Genomic DNA, 17,330 nt, shown 5'->3' with positions numbered 1-17,330 from the left:
AGATGCCTGAAACAGCTCTTGATCATATGATTAGTGAATTGGCTTTTTAAGTATTTTGTTATCCACACCATTAGAAACAACTTTATTACTCTTTCTTTTTATTTTCCAGTAGACAAAAAAATAGGACCTGGAGGAAAACTAAAATGAATGTTATCTAGGATGCATTCTACCTCAGATTTTATGCATGTTTGTGTTAACATGTTTAAATACTCTGATCTAAAAGCAACAGCAACAGAAATCCAAACACTTGGATATTTCCATGTTCTCCCCTCTCTTTGCTATGGGGCTACAGACTAAATTTGAGCAGAACTTGTAAGTCATTTCAGTCCCTTGTGAAAGTTCATTCTTTCTGGAAAATGCTTCCTCCACTGAAAAATTGTGTCAACTCCCATTTGACATTAGTTTGAACAGGAAAGGTAGAAAAATCAAGGTTTTCAAGCTGTGTTCTCCACCAGTCATGGTGCCCTGCTGGTGCCTTGGGAGAGAGGGACTGTGTGAGCTGCAGAACACTGCTTTGCTTAGGCTGGCACTGAAGACACTCAGGAACAGCGCTCAGGATTACATGTATAAGAACAGGACAATCTAGCAACACTGGTGAACCTGTGCCTCTGTACAGGTAATATATCCTTTTCAGTTGTAACTTCAAGTAATGAGCCCCATGGGATGGATTTATGTTATCATATGGTACTGCTACTGTCTGGTGCTTTAATAATAATTCACAAGATGATTTCCTTATCATTTAATGAGGTGTTATTTCTCTTTGTAATGTACATACAGTGCTTCTATTCCAGATATTATGAAATACCAGAAAACAGCCTACAGTATTGTCATCAGAAGAGACACAATTAACAAACCCTAACCTTAACCCCTAACCCTAACCCTAACCCTAAGAAAGGAGTGAACAGCTTGCAGGTTTTGAATCTGACAGAATACCAAAGTCATTGCGTGCAGGAGTGACAAGGCAGTGGCAGAGCACAGGAATGACACCAGAGCCATGAGTGTATCTGGAAGCATGCTTGCGAGACTGCAGTTGTTCATTCCATAACAAGTGAGCATCTGCACTGAACTCAAGATTCTGAGAAAGATGAGAAATCCTTTTTGACACGTTAGATGAGTGTCTCAGGCTTTAGGGTGAAAAGTTACATCCCTCTTAGTGGCACTGAAGTGAATTATGATGACATTTAAAGTTCTCTGTCACAACTCTGTTGATCTTTTGTCGGCTTAATCGCTGACTTTATTAAACTGGCCTGTAAGAAGAGGTTTCTTTTCTTCTCAAATATTACCTCTCTTCAGCTCTGATCATTAATTGCAGTAAATAGCAATAAATAAAATCAAAATTAATTAAAAACCAAAAGAGCTAATAGTTTTCTCTAACACAGGTAATCAAGCTCATGATTGCACAAAAAAATGCTGACAGTCTCTGGTTCTTCATGGAAAGGTCTGTGAATTGCAAATGTTATTGCAATGCCTATTTGTTAGAAAATTTTTACTGTCTATCCTCACAATTAATTTATTTTCTGCTGCTTATTCTGCAACCAGAAATTAGATTATGTCTGTTGTTTGTGATGTAAAACATCATTTGGAAGTTTACTCTCACTGAGAGTAAACATAGTCATAGAAAATTATGCATAAAGATAACTAGTGCCACTAGAAATGCCCCACTGGAAATTCAGAGCCCATTCTTTGCTATCTAATCACTATAGACAGACACAGACTTAATTCAAAAGTTATCTGCTGTATCTGACTCTGGAGCTCGTGCCCACATGAAGCCACAAGGGATGGAGAGTGAGTACATGAGCAGATCTGGTTGTAAGTAAGTCACAGCCTGCAAAACATTTGCTTGGCTATCTCTGCCACTATCAGCAGCTAATGAATACATTTACAGGAACAGGCACCTCTGAAGGCATCGTGAACTGAAAAAGCAGATGAACTCTATCAGGGTTTATTGACTTCAATGAGTTCTGGATTAGGCAGAACAGCAGGTAGCAGGGTAAGGTCCAGGCTACTGTGGGCATCTCTGCATGCCTGGATCCTGGGGATAGTTACCTATATGCAGAGTCACTGCCTGACACATGGAGATGGGGACTGGTATCTCAAATGCTGGAGGATAGGTTTATTTATATTATAGGATTATTTTCAAAAGAGAGGCCTATGGCTCTGTGTTTTAAATCAGTCCTGATTCACCTCTGAATTTGTAAGTTGAATTATCTGTTTCCTTTTCTGCAGCCGTTATGAAACCAACCACCACAATATACAGGCTGCATATGTAAAGTATGTTACTGGGAAAGGCTCACACCTGGCACAGGCTGAGTACTTTCAAGATCCATTTTGAAGGAAGTACTTAGCACCTTACTGGTGTATTGCTAGTTATTTTGCATTCTGTGATGCAAGTGACCTCTGTTAAGGACTGAGTAATGCTATTTTAAGTATTTAGAGGTTAACACAGATAGTTCTCGTAAGTGCTTTAATTAAACTCTAATTCTTAAATGATAATTTGTAGTGGGTTAGCTACAGTGGACTGCTTCCATTGTAGAGAAATCTTCAAGGTGGAAAGAATAATGGTGAAAATGACCTTCATTTTCTCCCTTTGAGTGCAGTGGCATCTGGCTGCTGTATGGGGCCACCACTGAGTACAGACTGGGAACTCAACATAACACAATTCTCCAAGGGAAAACGAGACTCCATTCTGTTAAGCACAGGCATTCTATGTGCTTTTCTGCACAATGAACAGCCCCTTTTTGGACTCTGCTAGTGAAACAATTTTTACTTAGAAATAATATCCTTTGCCCCCTCATTTCACTTTTTAAAATCTTATTTGCAGTGAAAACTGGAAACTTTATTGCTTTTTTGAAAACACTGAAAGTTTTAATCGAAAGAAAGACAATGAAGAAAAGAAAAATAGCATCAAAGCTGAAATATTTTAATGGATGTTTTATATCTTATGCCTTTTTGGTTTAAAGGGATTTCTCTCTCCCTTGAGACAGACTTTCAGAAAAAAAATGTGAACAGAACCATCATTTACCTTAAAAATATAGGACGGTAACAGCAATCTTAGGCTTTACTCTATAACAGTAATTTAACAAAACTGACACACTCCTGCTGATTCACTGCTGATGTGGTCTTGCTACTAGGCAACTGTCTTAAGTCCAAAGCAGAGGAAAAGTTTGTGGCTTTGAGGACTGCATCATGGTGTGACAAGTCCTCTCTCTTGATGCTGGTATTCTGCAGAAGGACTGCTGCACCTGCAAGCCTTTAGTCAGCTGGCTAGAGGAATATTTGAATGTATAACCACTCAGGAACACCCTGTCTCACTGGAAAAATTAAAGGTACCCAAGAAGACAAGACTTATCTCTAACATTAAGAGTTGAGTACTTGCTTTTGAACTCCTCACAAAATAACAGGCTAATTTTCATAAGGCACAGGATAGACAAAATATTAAGTATAGAGACTGGTGTTGCACCCATGGTGCCTTGTGCCAACTTGGATACCACCTTGCAGGTAGAAATATGTACAGAATAATAAATTGTTTTCAAATTAATTTCCCTTCACTAGAATGTTTCCTTTATTAGGCATGGTTCTTTGGAACACAGGGTTTCATCCTGGAGAATATTATCAGAATTTGTTGGACTGGAAATAGAAAAAAGTGGGAGAACACTATAAAAGATGAAATTATTTTCCATTTATTTGTTCTTTTTTGAAGATACCGAACTTCTTCTGAAACAATTCCAAAACTCCTGAAATGGAAATTCCATAGGTCAATAACAGGAAATTTACAACTAATAACTTTGGGGCAAGGAAGAATGTGAACATTTTCTAGTATTTGATTTGTTAAAAATCAGTTTGTGAAGGAAAAGTTGGCTGAAATAATTTTGATTTCTTTTGTTTTATTCTTTTCTGGCCCATTTTCTGATAGAAAAATCTTTCTTCCCCATTCAGTCAACATCTTGGATAACTGTTGTTTTGATAATCATATCTGGGTATGAAAACTGTTGTTACAAACCCCATCTTTTTATGGATTCCTTATTTGGCATTTTGTTCTACTGAATTATTTCCTGTGTTTTCATTGACTGTGTTCTTGTGTATGACTTAAATTTATCTCTGCTTACACACAAAGGTAGCAGAAGGTGTCTTGGTAAATGAATAAAAACTAGTCCATCACAGTACTCACTGAATAAAATACCCGTGAAGATGTGTTCAGAAAGTGGCAGCAGGAAAGAACTGGGACATGAGCACTGAATTTGTTGAGAGAAAGACAAATGAGCTGCTGAAAACTGATTAGAATCATTGAAGAAACGTGCAGCATAGGAGTGAGAGGTATTCAAAGCAGAGATAAGCAGGACAATAGATATCCTCTGTGTTCATTACAGTGGAATCTAGGTGTCAAAAGTGGAAAATAAAAAAGCCAAAAAACAAATTAATGTGGATTATTAACTATGAAAAGTACTATCAAATACTTGCCGTCAAACAGTCAGGGTAAAATGAACCTGGAGGGAAAAAAGAGAAGTGTTGGCTTGGCTGCAGTAAATGCCATCCCTGAATAAAATATGAAACAATGCAGGAAGGCCTAAAAGCCCTCCTCCACATATTCCCTCCTCCAGACCTCCCCAAAAAGAAAGAAAATAAAAGCTGTACAACTTAGAACTTTTTAAAGCTGCCATTTAAAAAAACCCCTCCATTGCTGAGTGTTGCCAACTCATCTATGGAACAGTAGTGAGAGGAGAGAGAGTGGCAGGACAATGCCTATAAAATTTAACATTGCACTTCATGAAATGGAATCAGTTGGCTTGGCATGGTCCTATGGACAGGAAATACAAGGTTAAAAAACAGAGTGATAGACTCCAGTGCATCTTATGTGTGGTTTCAGAGACTGTTTCCTATTTGATAAAATTCGTGTCCAGAGACCTCTTTCTCCAAAGGAGAAAATAGATGTAATTCTGAGACAGGTACCTAAGTCTTATCACGTTGGCAGGATTTAAAAGCATGGAGTATCACATACTGTGAATGTGGATTTGAAAAAAGCCCTCATCCCTCTTACTGTTCTCAGAAAGACATCCTGCCCCTTCTTTAATACAATTAGTGATTTTATGTGAGGAGTCTGTTAGGGCCATGGCTACTGGCAGAGACACAAACTCATTAGACACTATATTAGCAATCCACACACAGTCACAAGTCTTTAATCATAGCAGGGTTCACTTTCATCTCCAGAAGTTTAATGAAAGAAGAGTTGTTTGTTGTTCCACATGTGTTTCTACTGATGCTTGTGAACAAAATGTTCTGTTTTCATAAACCAATGCCAAAGAAGTCCTACTATAGTCTTCAGGAGGGCTGACTAAAAAGTTAGTGTTCAAACACGATGTGTCTTTTTGTCCTCTTAAAATTTGTTTACACAAATAATTTCCAGACTTCACTCTTGAATTTTGTTTTGTTCAGAAGAGAGGAATAGCTGAGCTTAAAATTTGCCCTACCTACAGAAAAATCTTGTGTCTTCATCCAATGGTAACTAATGTAGGGGTTAACAGCACCTCAGCCTATTGCTACAGGGGCAATCCAGGAATACCCCAACAGCAGAAGTCTTCAGGAAAACTTCACCACTCATTGCTTTGTCTCCTGCATGCAGCTGTTGCTGATTTTTTTCCTCCATCAGCCAGAAGAAGCATCCCATGCAAGTATGACTTTGCCTTTTCCTGGATATGACCAATGGGGTCTTAGGGGTCTTAACTTTGTGACTAAATGTGAGCATGTTCAGTACAGGACTTACAGCTAGTCTTACCCCTAATACTCAATGGAGTTTATCTAGTTTATATACTCAGTAATGTATCTAATGCAATCCATCTTACCCTAAAGTCAATGTCTGTGTTTTCTGAATGAATCATGTTCCGAACGCCATTACTCTGAGAATGTCAGCTTTGTTGCAGATCCCTACACTGCCATTTAAAAAAGATTAATTCCACAGTGAGGTTTCATTGTATCACAAAACTGATCTATACACCTATTCATACTGCTCTCAAAATCAGTTATGTTCCCTGGGCAAACAGGGAACACAACTGACATGTAGACAGAATAATTTATTGTTAGTCTCATTGAATTCTTGACACATAAAACAAATAGTTGTTATTAGCCCAGACATAATAATAATAACAACAGTCATAGTCCAAAGGAACACAGGAAAAAAACCCAAAGAACCCATCTTATTAACAACATGGTTAAAATATTCATTTAAAAACCCCCAAAACCTGCAAAGACCAAATTTCCTCTTACGTAGCTGTTTGTCTCACTGATGTTATGGTCACTCGTTCTCTGAGTCACCATGTCACAGCTTCAGAGTCCTTCCAGAAGGATGAGGATATCAAGAGTCATTGGTGCCCTGGATGCTTTTCCCAGAAAGGGTTTGATATTGGTCTTTCTTGGTGCTGCAGTCTCCTAGGGGTTTATCAATCTCTTTTTCCTGACATATATGTATGTATATGCTCTTTCATTGCTTGTCATTTCTGTTTCAGTTGTGTTTGTTGTCCCTGATTTGCAGGGCTGCACTCCTGCTGTGACCAGTGGCTGCCACTGTGATTTGTGTTTGCTGTAGGGGACCTCTGATATCTACCAGTTTTGGTGCCCTTCCACAGCACATTTTATTCCAGAATTTATGCCACAGAACACAACTACTGGGTGTTGTTATTAACAATAACCATTAACCACATCGTTGCACAAAATTAAATGAAATCTAAAAGCAATTTAGGGAACAGTTACATAGTTGCCAGACAATTGCTGTCACAGTTTAAACAAGCTAAACCCAGCTTAAGACAAGTCAACATCAGTTCTGGGGTCTATTCCCATAACTAATGGCAATTTGCATTTCATGTGCTACAAAAAGGAGCCGAGGGCTGCAGATGGAGTGGGGGTGGAAAGTGGCTGCTGGAGCAAAGTATAAGCTGCAGTGAGAACTATTGTGAGATGTTTTAGCTGTGCAAAGACTTGGGGGCCTTGTGTAGGGCTCATCCTACAGATGGGGTTGGAGTCAGTATGCCATTTATTTTTAGTACCTGTGTGTGATTCAGTGACATCACTGCACTGAGCATGTCCACTGCTGAGAGTCTCTTGCCTTCATGCAGCTTCATTTTCTGGTACAGTGCCAACCATGTAAAATCTTCACAGAAAAATATACCAAAAATTCAGTGGGGTCAATCTCTTTTGAAATGTCCTTGTCAAGGTTACTGAATGCTGGCCAAGCCTCTTTAATCAGTGGAAGCTGCCATTTGAGTTATGATTGTAACCTTTGCTTTACCGTGTTTAACTCCCAGTGGAATCCCATAGAAAATGTGTTATATCCATGGGAAATTTATGTTACCTTCTCTTGATTAAGCTTTGTTATTTTAGGTTCTTACTCTCTTGCATTTTAACCTCAAAACATAAAATTATCACAATCTCATTCATTGTAACAATAATTTCATCAACACTCTTAATTTTTATCAAATGGATATAATTTAGATTTCTTTTTGCTCTAGCCAGTTGCTTCTGTCAATCTGAAAACCTCTGCCTGCATCTTTAATTCTCCTTGCAATAGCTATCAGCTTAAGAAATTTTCAGAAGAAATTCTTTTTGACATAAAGAAAAATCAAATCTGTTATGAGTTCGCATCTTTTCTTTTTGCCAAAGTGTACAGAAAAATGTATCCCCCAAATAAGACCATTCCCAAATGAGTCAAGACATTTTATTATAGTATTTTAGGTGCACTGGTTTTTTTTTTCTGTTCAGAACAACTCAAATCTTTGAAGTTTCTTTCAATGTAAACATAATTGTTATTGGTGTGTAAAAGTAATAATTTAAGACATCAGCTCTTAAGCAGCTCTCAGAAGCAGTCTTTGTAGCATATTTTTATAGTCCACAACAGTCACCACATGATTACCTTCTGCTTTATATTTCAAAAAGCGGCACTCTTATCTTAGGGAAGAAAGAAGCAACTGGATATCTTCTTAGAGACAAGGGTCATCAGTGGGCCTGAGGTTGCATGAGCCATCAGCAACATATCACTTTAAGGGAAGAAGAGAACCAAGTAGAATTGGTATCCTAACTTTTTCCTGGCTTAGTAAGTTTTGAAAAAAGGGATGCAGATATTTATAGAAAGAGAAAAAAATGCCACGAAGAATTCTTGCGTCATTAAAGACAACTAAAATACATTAAATCGTTTTCTTCAGTCACAGATTAGTCTAAGGTGTGATAAATTCTGGTGAGGGTAAGGCATATGACAGTTCCCCCATTAAAAAAAAAACAAAACCAAAACCCCTTTTGGAAATATTTAACATTTTTGGAATCCAAGTAGATATACATGCATCCACCCGAATATCTTCCAGTATACTCTGGTGTGTCAAAAATAAAGGCCTTTGAAATCATTCTCATAGGTGTTTCAGAGTTGGATTTCTCTAGGTTTCTGTGTGAATTGTTAATCATAATGCTTCCTATTATTTGTGAGAAGATATTTTGCTGTCACACAGACAGCATGAGTGACAGGTTTTTCTCCCACCATTTTATATGAATAATGAATAGTTTCAATGCACACATAAAAAGGACATAATTTAGAGTTAGTTATCATTCCCAGACTGTGCTTTATCTATTTTTTACTGGGCAGAAAATGAGCCCATATCTTACTGCAGGCATTTCTACTTCTAACTTCTTTTTAGTATTTTTCAACAGAGAGTATTTACTTTGAAAACTGTCTTAGACCATGTTGTCAGTGGTTTTGGTTTTGTTTCTTTATTTGGTTGATAGGGTTTTGTTTTGGTTTGGTTTGGTTTTTTGTTTTTGTTTTGTTTTGGGATTTTTTTGTTTGTTTGTTTTTTGTTTTGTTTTTCTGTTTGGTTTTATTTTTGCTTTATATTTCAATCTGGTCTAAATGAACCGCTTCTGGAAAACTGGTATTTAAGTTCTGAGATTTGTGCTTTGTTTTTAAGAAGAAATGTAGGCTCTTAGCATCTCAGTTAAGCGTATGATATCTTGAGTATATCATCAAGTCAAGGGAAAGCTTTTGCCTTGAATTTAAGTGGAGAAAAATGCATCAAAACTAAGGCAGAAACCCATTTGGAACTCTAAGATATTAAAATACAAAGAAGCATTGACTATTGCAGAAGCTACATACACTGAAATGATTTCAACTTTTTTCATACTCCCACTGTTCTCACTGAATTACTTTGTCCATTATTTATGAACTTCTTCTTCTTAGTTGTTGAGTTAAAGTTACCCTTTTATTGTTTAGTTCGGTGAGTAATTGACTTTGTCTCATACTCCTGCTGCAATCCCAGAACGGTGTGGAGGGGAAATAATGTTCATTGTTGATATTTTAATTTTTTTCTCTTCTTTTTCTATATTTCACTCTCATTCTCCACTGCTTTATGTTTTGCATAGCTACTAATAATTACACCTGTGCACCATGGGAACTTAAGCTTTTTGCATCAGAACAAGAGAGTGACATGTACAAATGATGGGAAAAAAATTAAAACCAAAAAAACCACAATAAATGCCCAGAAACATCAGGCTACAGCCTGATTTGTTTGTCATTATTTCTCCATTGTCTTCAGTATCAACTACTGGAACTACCAGAATCCCTTAATATTCTGTAATTTTCCAACTGATATGCAGAAGAGTCTCATCTCTTCTCCCGTTAAACAAAGATGATGTAGAAAATATACAAAATGTACTCTAACAAGTTACTTCAAAGAATCATCTAAAACTGGTACCCTTTTGCTAGAAATTGAGCAAGGCTGGGTGCTTCTGAAGAAGATGTAAGAAACACTAGATAACGATGAACTAACTTGTCATAATGACCAATTAGTAGCTGGCTTGTGAACCTAAGCAGCAAGGTTGGTATTCAATCATCTTATTTTTTTTAACACCTTTTTTTCTTATTGCTTTTCCCCCTACTTTATTTCTCTACAGCAGCACTGACTGTGCTCATTATCTTCATAGATGTATATTGTTCTGACCCTTGAGAAATTCTTGGCCTTACTATGTCAAAGAAATATATTTATAGGCTAGTTATGCGATATGTTAAAGTGGCAGGTCTTTTTCTCAGTTTGTTCCGTGCTGAATAGGTAAGTGATAAAGATTGGTGCAAAGCAGAGCCACAGAAAAACTATACAGTATCAGGAACATCAGGAAACTCAGGGACAGACAAGCTAGAGGACATTCCTTCATCTTATCCAATGATTTCCACCTTTTGATATTAGAAATCATATCATCACTGTCATAAACATCAGTGTTTATGCCTCTGAACTCCCACAGGGAAGCTGTTCTCACTTTTATGCTTATGAATAGAAACTGGCTTCACATTGCCAATGTAAATTTATTTATGGACAATGTTTTTCCCTTTGACAAATCTTTTTTTTTTTGGTCTTTTTTTTGTTTTTTTTTAAGTTCTGGTTGGTTCTTCAGACAATCTTGCAAGATGCTGTTGGATCCTCACTCATTCTTTGGTTCACTAAACAAGTTGAGTTTTCCTAGCCTCTCCTCTGAAGATCATCCACCAAGTTTATATTTTCTTACCTGGTTAGAAACTGCTTTGTGCTAGGAACTGAGGATTTGTGCAAAATCCTGGTTAAGGCTGTACCAATATCTAATAAAATATTTCAATCCCATCCATGCATCTACTAGAAATAGCTTGTCTTCCTGTTTACCATTTTCCAATATTTAGTTAATTTAGCTTTGTTTACTGAGATTTCTGTTTTTTAAATTTTTTTTATGCAGGCTAATTATTTGTGTTCTTATTGATATGCTTTTGATGTCTGCAAACCTGGAACTGTTCTCTCATTTTTTTTCTTTTTCAAGATTCAGATTTTGGATAGTTTTTTTTAAAAGTATCTATCCAAATAAAATTCCAGGTGCCCTCTCAATATTTTCTTGATACAGTTAACTTTACATTCCTCTTCTTTAATTAAAATTTCCTCTTTTGGCCTAAAGAATATCAATTACAGATTTACCTTTATTGTTTCATTTTGTTTAGATCAAGTTAATTATAGATCATTCTTCTTGAGATAAATTTCTATAGCCATTTTTTCTACAGTGTCCTCAGTACTTTACATAACTAATTTTTTTTTTTTTCAGCTAGTACCTGATAGGAAAAATACCTCATGTTATTATCTCCAGGCACATTTGCACCCAAATTACTATAATTTCTGTCTCTATACCTGGAAAGTTGAATCCTCCTGGAAAAGAAAAATAGAAGGTTGATACTTTATTTCTTAAATTCTATTGCAGAGATTTTCATCCATAAATCAGTCCAACCCTGTGAAAACTGTACTAGAGTCCTTAACTTTCCTTTAGCAGATCAGAAATATTCCACTGAAGATTAGTTGTAACTCTGTATCTTCCTCATTCTGATATCATCATTCTTGTTCTCTTCAATAGTTCTTCTCATTGGCAAGAACTGGATTCTTTTCCTCTCCCACTGGGATCCATTTCATCCTCAAGTCCAGATTCAAGTCCTCAAGTTTCAGTCTCATGGACTCACTGATCCCTTCTACAGCAATGAGCTTTGAAAGCACAATCAGACCAAATTCAAATTCAGAAGCCATGGCTGTTGCACAGCCTATAGATCATCATTTGTCCAACACTTTCTATTTAATGTCACGTCTTCTTTTTATCACTCTCAAATCAAGGGTAATGCCAAATAGGACTGGAATAGGATGGCAAGTGGTATTTTCATTACAGCTGGGATCAATTATTACAGCTCATTATTTTCAGATATTTTACCTTGTGTTATTATAAAATGTTAGGTCATGCGAATGCTCCTGCTCCAGTGATTCCTAGAGAATATTGACTATCCAATATTCTACTCCATTATTTTTCATCATTATTTTTACTTAGAGTTCTTTAATTTATATTTTCCCTAAACAACAGCTCTTTGTGACTGACTTTTGCCTTACACTCCTGCAGCTAGCTCTCCCTCGCTGTTCCTGCACATAAAAATCAATAGAAGTTCTGCAAGGGTAGCTCATGCCACAGAGACTTTGCCAATCCTCACTTTTTCTGGTCAGACCTCAGAAGGCAGAATCCATATCAGTGGTAGGGGCTAGGACTGGCCCCATAGCTGCAAAGCAGTCTTCCAATTAATTTGTACTACACTTATCACTGTAGTATGCGAACACCTTGCATGCTCCCTCTGTAGATTTTTAAAGACCTATTTTACTCTGAATTGAAGAAAATACACTTGGCTTAGCTGTTAATTGCTGACAGACAAGACAAAAAAGTAGATGAGGCAGATATAATGGGGGCACAATGTAATGTTATCTGGCTAACGATTTTAGGAACTGTCCTTAATAAATGTGTGCTCTACCAGGTCATCTCATTGAAGTACTGTTGTGAAGAAGGTTTCCCTTTTTCTGCCAAAGGCGAGCTAGGCATGTGATCAAAGAGGACACACATCTTTTATTAAAGTAGTGTCACAAGCCAAATGTTTCCGTTTGTCAAGGAAAATAAAAAGAACTCTCATGACAAGGGTGAGAACTGCTGGTTAAAGCAAAACTGGAGGACAGGAGATTTGTATTCTCTTCCTGTTGCCGATACAGCAGGCAGCTATGACTTCAGACTTACCATTTATGGTCTGATTTGAAGAGCTCACTTTGTCTGGAGCAAAGGTGTGCTCAACACCTTTGAAAATAGGCTTCCTAATTGTTTTGTGCTCTATTGCAAGATGAGGAAGAAAACAAGATCTAACTCATGATTTGTAAAGAGCACTGGAAAAGGCTACCCAGGGAAGTGTCAGGCCAAGCCTGATAGAGCTCAGGAAGTGTTTGAACAATACTCCCAGGCAGAGGGTGTGACTCTCGGGGATGGTGCTATGCAAGGCCAGGAGCTGGACTCGATGATCCTTGTGGGTCCCTTCCAACTCAGCTTATTCTGTTGTAGCAACTACTCTGGAAAAGCTGCTCTTGCTGAGCTAAGCTATGCATAACAGGTGCAATATTCCTAGGAATGATATCATGCCATACCCCTCCCTTCACTGATCTTGCCCTTGCCCTTGAATTTTCTCCAGGCTCTAGCCTCTCCAAGCCTCTGAATTGAAAGGTCCATGATGTACTTTGCTGCAAATAGCAGGATCTCATGAAGCACGTTTTAAAACAACAAATAAGTCTGCAATGGCTGCTCATTTCACAAAACTGTTAAACATTTCAGGCTGTAAAATTTTTTATATTTCACAAGTCTTGCTTTTAGGGCTTTCAAGTTCCTGATTTGCAGGGAGAAGCTAGTATTACTATCCTAAAGCACTTGTGTAGTATTAAGCTGATAAAAGTCCTTTAGGTTTAGTCATATATAAAGAGATCATTCATCCCTGTGTGCTGACTGGAAGAAATACAGACCTACCATTTGTGAAACATATTTGTTAGCAGATTATCTATTAGCACTCAATTAACTTATTCAATTTAGGATCTGTATTCAATCTTACATTGTAAATAAGAGATAAAAATACATTTTTGTATCATGGTAATATTTTGTGGAGATTCTTTGCTGTAAGCTTCCCCTATTTTGCAAGGTTGTATTTACATTGTTATGTGCTGGTGCTGCACAAAACATTTAACTGTTCCGGTCTCTGCAGCAGAAGCATGTTTTATACAGCTTGGTGTCTTCCAGCTATCCACCTTTCTCCTTGCTTTGCTGAGGACATCTTCCCAGATAGAGGAAGAGAAGGGAACCCATCATGTCGCCATCAAATTGTAGAGACCTGGTGCGGCTGCAGCTGGGTATCTGCTGTCTCTCTGCAAGTTTTTTCCAACCAAGCCCCTGTCATTTTGCCACAAGTGGGCAGTAATTAACTGCTAATTGAAATCACAACAATCTCAGATTTCTCAGTCCTGGCCGAGACTCGTAACCCTCAGCCTGCTTTGGCCCTACCTCACTATCTGCTTTAGGAAGGAACCTGGTAGTTAGTGCCAATTTGCTCTGACATTCCTACAGAGAGTGATTTAATAGTCTGCACGGGAGTAGGGGAATGTACATGTTTCTGATTGAGGAGTGACACCCAAAGCACCTTTCAGAGCTACTGCTATCACTTGTTCAAGCCTTGTGTTCTGCTCCCAACAGTTTACATAAGAAACTTAAGAAAGTAGTTTATGTAACAAGGTATTTGCAATATTGAAATTACTGCAGTTCTTACAAAGATAAAAAATTCCAACAGAACAAATTTAAGCAAATCAATTTGTGTTTGGTATGATTGGCAAGGCTTTTGGGGCCAATGTTGCATGGTGTTAGTACATCTGGTTTATTGCACTTGTTATCCTGAACAATGGAATATCTGCTTCCATTTAGTTGGATGATATACGAAAATAATAATTATTTAAGTCCAGGTTCTTGCCTTTTTCATTGTAAGAATATTGTCACCGTGCTGTTTTGGAAAACTGAGAATGGTTTTACCTCACTTCAGTCTCTTTTTAAACTAGAAGATGACTTATGACTTATGACATGACAGGTAATACTTTATAACAAAAAGCCATATGTAAACATGACATGTGTCCCTTGACACATGCCAGCCAAGTGAATTAAATGCTATGAGATGTTTGTCTCATTTTAAGTTAGTGTGTCTTGAAATGTGCTGACAGCAGGCATTGAGGCATTGACTCCAGGCAGGAGGACAGAAGAACTGGAGTATGTGAGAACTGAACCTGGAAGATGACTGAGCTATGCATGGCTGCAAAACTGTTTCTAGGAAGTTAGAATGTATGTAGTCCCATTATGGGAAAAATGTCAGCTCTCATGATGGTGGGAGATGCTGACAGCAGGCATTGAGGCATTGACTCCAGGCAGGAGGACAGAAGAACTGGAGTATGTGAGAACTGAACCTGGAAGATGACTGAGCTATGCATGGCTGCAAAACTGTTTCTAGGAAGTTAGAATGTATGTAGTCCCATTATGGGAAAAATGTCAGCTCTCATGATGGTGGGAGACCTCAGTTCATAGCTGAGATTTATCCAGAAGAAAGGTCTAGGCCAGCAATAACTTCTTCCCCAAGGAGTGTCCACTTAGCCTCTGTGGGAACAATAACTTTTTTCTTCATCCTGCTATGGACATTTCTCTGTCACTGCTTTGCTTATAAAGGTGTCTGCACACAGAGACAGGACACTCGAGGTGGGGCATTTCTTACCTTCTGAGGCTGCCTGCGTCCTCTCTCTGCCCACGCAGGCCTGGGCACAGCTGGACCCCACAGCCTACTGGAGAGTGTTCCAGCATCTGGATGGTTTCCAGAGGTGCCAAAGCCCTTTTCTGCATGGAAAAGTCCAGTGTAATCAAAAAATTCTTGGCACATCCAGAAATCAAGACAATGTAATTCTGTAATCCCCCCCCACCGCAGTCTCATGTCTCATTTGCTCTTCTGACCACCTCTGCTCACTGAGCAGATGTCTTCAGTGATCTGTTCATGATGATGCAGCCAGTGTACTACAATTTTGCTTGGAAATAGGCAACAGATGGTGCTAAGAAGATAAGAGAATTTTCTGCCATTAAAGGGAACAGGGCCCAAGACCAGCAAATGTGCTCCCCTCCCCTCCCCTCTTTTTTTTTTTTTTTTAATTTGAAAGAAGGACAGTTCAGGGAATTATAATATGAAGCTAAACAAGGGGTAAATAAATAGACAACCAGGTAAGAAAAGCTTAGGATTAAAGAAACACTGGAAGGGAACGAAGTTCAGATGAAACTTATTTGCTTTCAAACAAGAGCAAAGACTGAATAAAAAGAAAAAAGAAAATAAAAGGAAAAAAGTTTTAGATGTATATAGGCAGTCCGTGTGCAATTTCAGGGGGCTACTCAGGAAAATGAACAAGTCAAGTAATTGAAAGGAGAAATGAAATTGCAAAGAATCACAGGATTTCAAATTAAGTGAACAAATTGTATGGGGGAAGGGTACAGACCATACAATACAATAGCTTGAATTGGCAGACAGCTTACAACAGTGGTTCTGAGTGAATGACCCTTCATCTCCTGTGGCAAATTGAAGATAATGCCAGCATTTCATAGTCATTTCACTTTTATTATCACCAAAAGTTTAGGCCAGCATTCTATTACCTTGAATGTCTTTAGGGTGTCAAGTTGAGCTGGACAAGAAATGAACTTGATGACAAATTTTCTGACTCTGAAAAAGCGGGTAAGAGAATAAGGTAAGGCATGTAGGATTATTAGAAATTTAAAGAAATAAAAATGATTCAAATAATGCATTTGGAATTGAACAGAAAATATTTTACTTTGTTTTGAATAATTTTTGATATTTCTAAACTTTTTTCAAAAACTGTATGTCAATATAGAGAGTGGCAATGCTATTTCAGGAGATCACTATTTTACATTTTAAAATGTCAAAAAGTTATGGCAATTTTGAAGCAAAACATTTTTACCAATGAACAGCTTTCTTCTTGTCTCAGAAAATCTTGCCTCTTATAGTTGTCCCAGCCAGAATTTTCTCCTAATTTGGGTCATAACCTGGCTTTAAAATGTTTTTGATTATTAGTACATTCACTGGAAAAATCTCAGCCAAATTTGGTGTCAAACGTCCAAGCTGTACCTAACCCATGAAGCCTAAATTTTCGTGACAATGACTAGGATGTGACTGAGTCTGTCAATACACAAATCCAGGGCACAGCAATAGTAAAAATAAATAGGAACAAATTAAAGTCAAGAGAACTGAATTAATCAAAATAAGTTACCAGCTACTGTGGTGACTCCATTAGTATTATATTCAGTTTTCCATCTTCTTCTTACCTTCCAAATTATTCCGCTGCTTAGACTGGTGTTTGCCACACTCTGTACAACATGAAAAAGCATGTTTTGCTTCAGAATTCTGCATCTTAAGAGGCATGGTGTGTTGTGGGATGACAGCTCTTAGGCGCTATCCTGCATCCCATATTTAAAGCAAGATCCTGATTCTCTGTCGTACCCTTCTTCCTCCACTTCCTTATGAAGTGTTGCTTCCTACTCATTGCCAATATACAAGGTTTTACTCTGCAAATGGACATCAGCTCCTGTGATTTGACAGATGACTGTCGCAGACATTCAGGAACATGAGGAGAAAGTGGTATACACTATAAAGAGATCATGTAAAATTCAATACAGCATATCAAATGTAACGATTTTAAAATTCATATATTTAACTGGCAGCCAAATGCAGCTCTTTCTAGGGGGGTTATATGTGCTCCTGGCTTTTGCTTTTCTTATGAAAACTGTCAGTCACATTCTGCATCAGCCTGGGTTTATGCTTAGCTTTATCAGGCAGACCAGTCAGCACTGAATGGCATTAATGCCATCTTGGGGTAATGAAAGTGCAGATAACCATCTCAGAGACTGGCTGGGAAAACAGTACTGATGCAAGT

This window comes from Corvus hawaiiensis, chromosome 3 (genome assembly GCF_020740725.1).
Source record: "Corvus hawaiiensis isolate bCorHaw1 chromosome 3, bCorHaw1.pri.cur, whole genome shotgun sequence".
Lineage (NCBI taxonomy): Eukaryota > Metazoa > Chordata > Aves > Passeriformes > Corvidae > Corvus > Corvus hawaiiensis.
The sequence above is the reverse complement of the archived record's forward strand: the minus strand, read 5'-3'. Positions refer to the sequence as shown.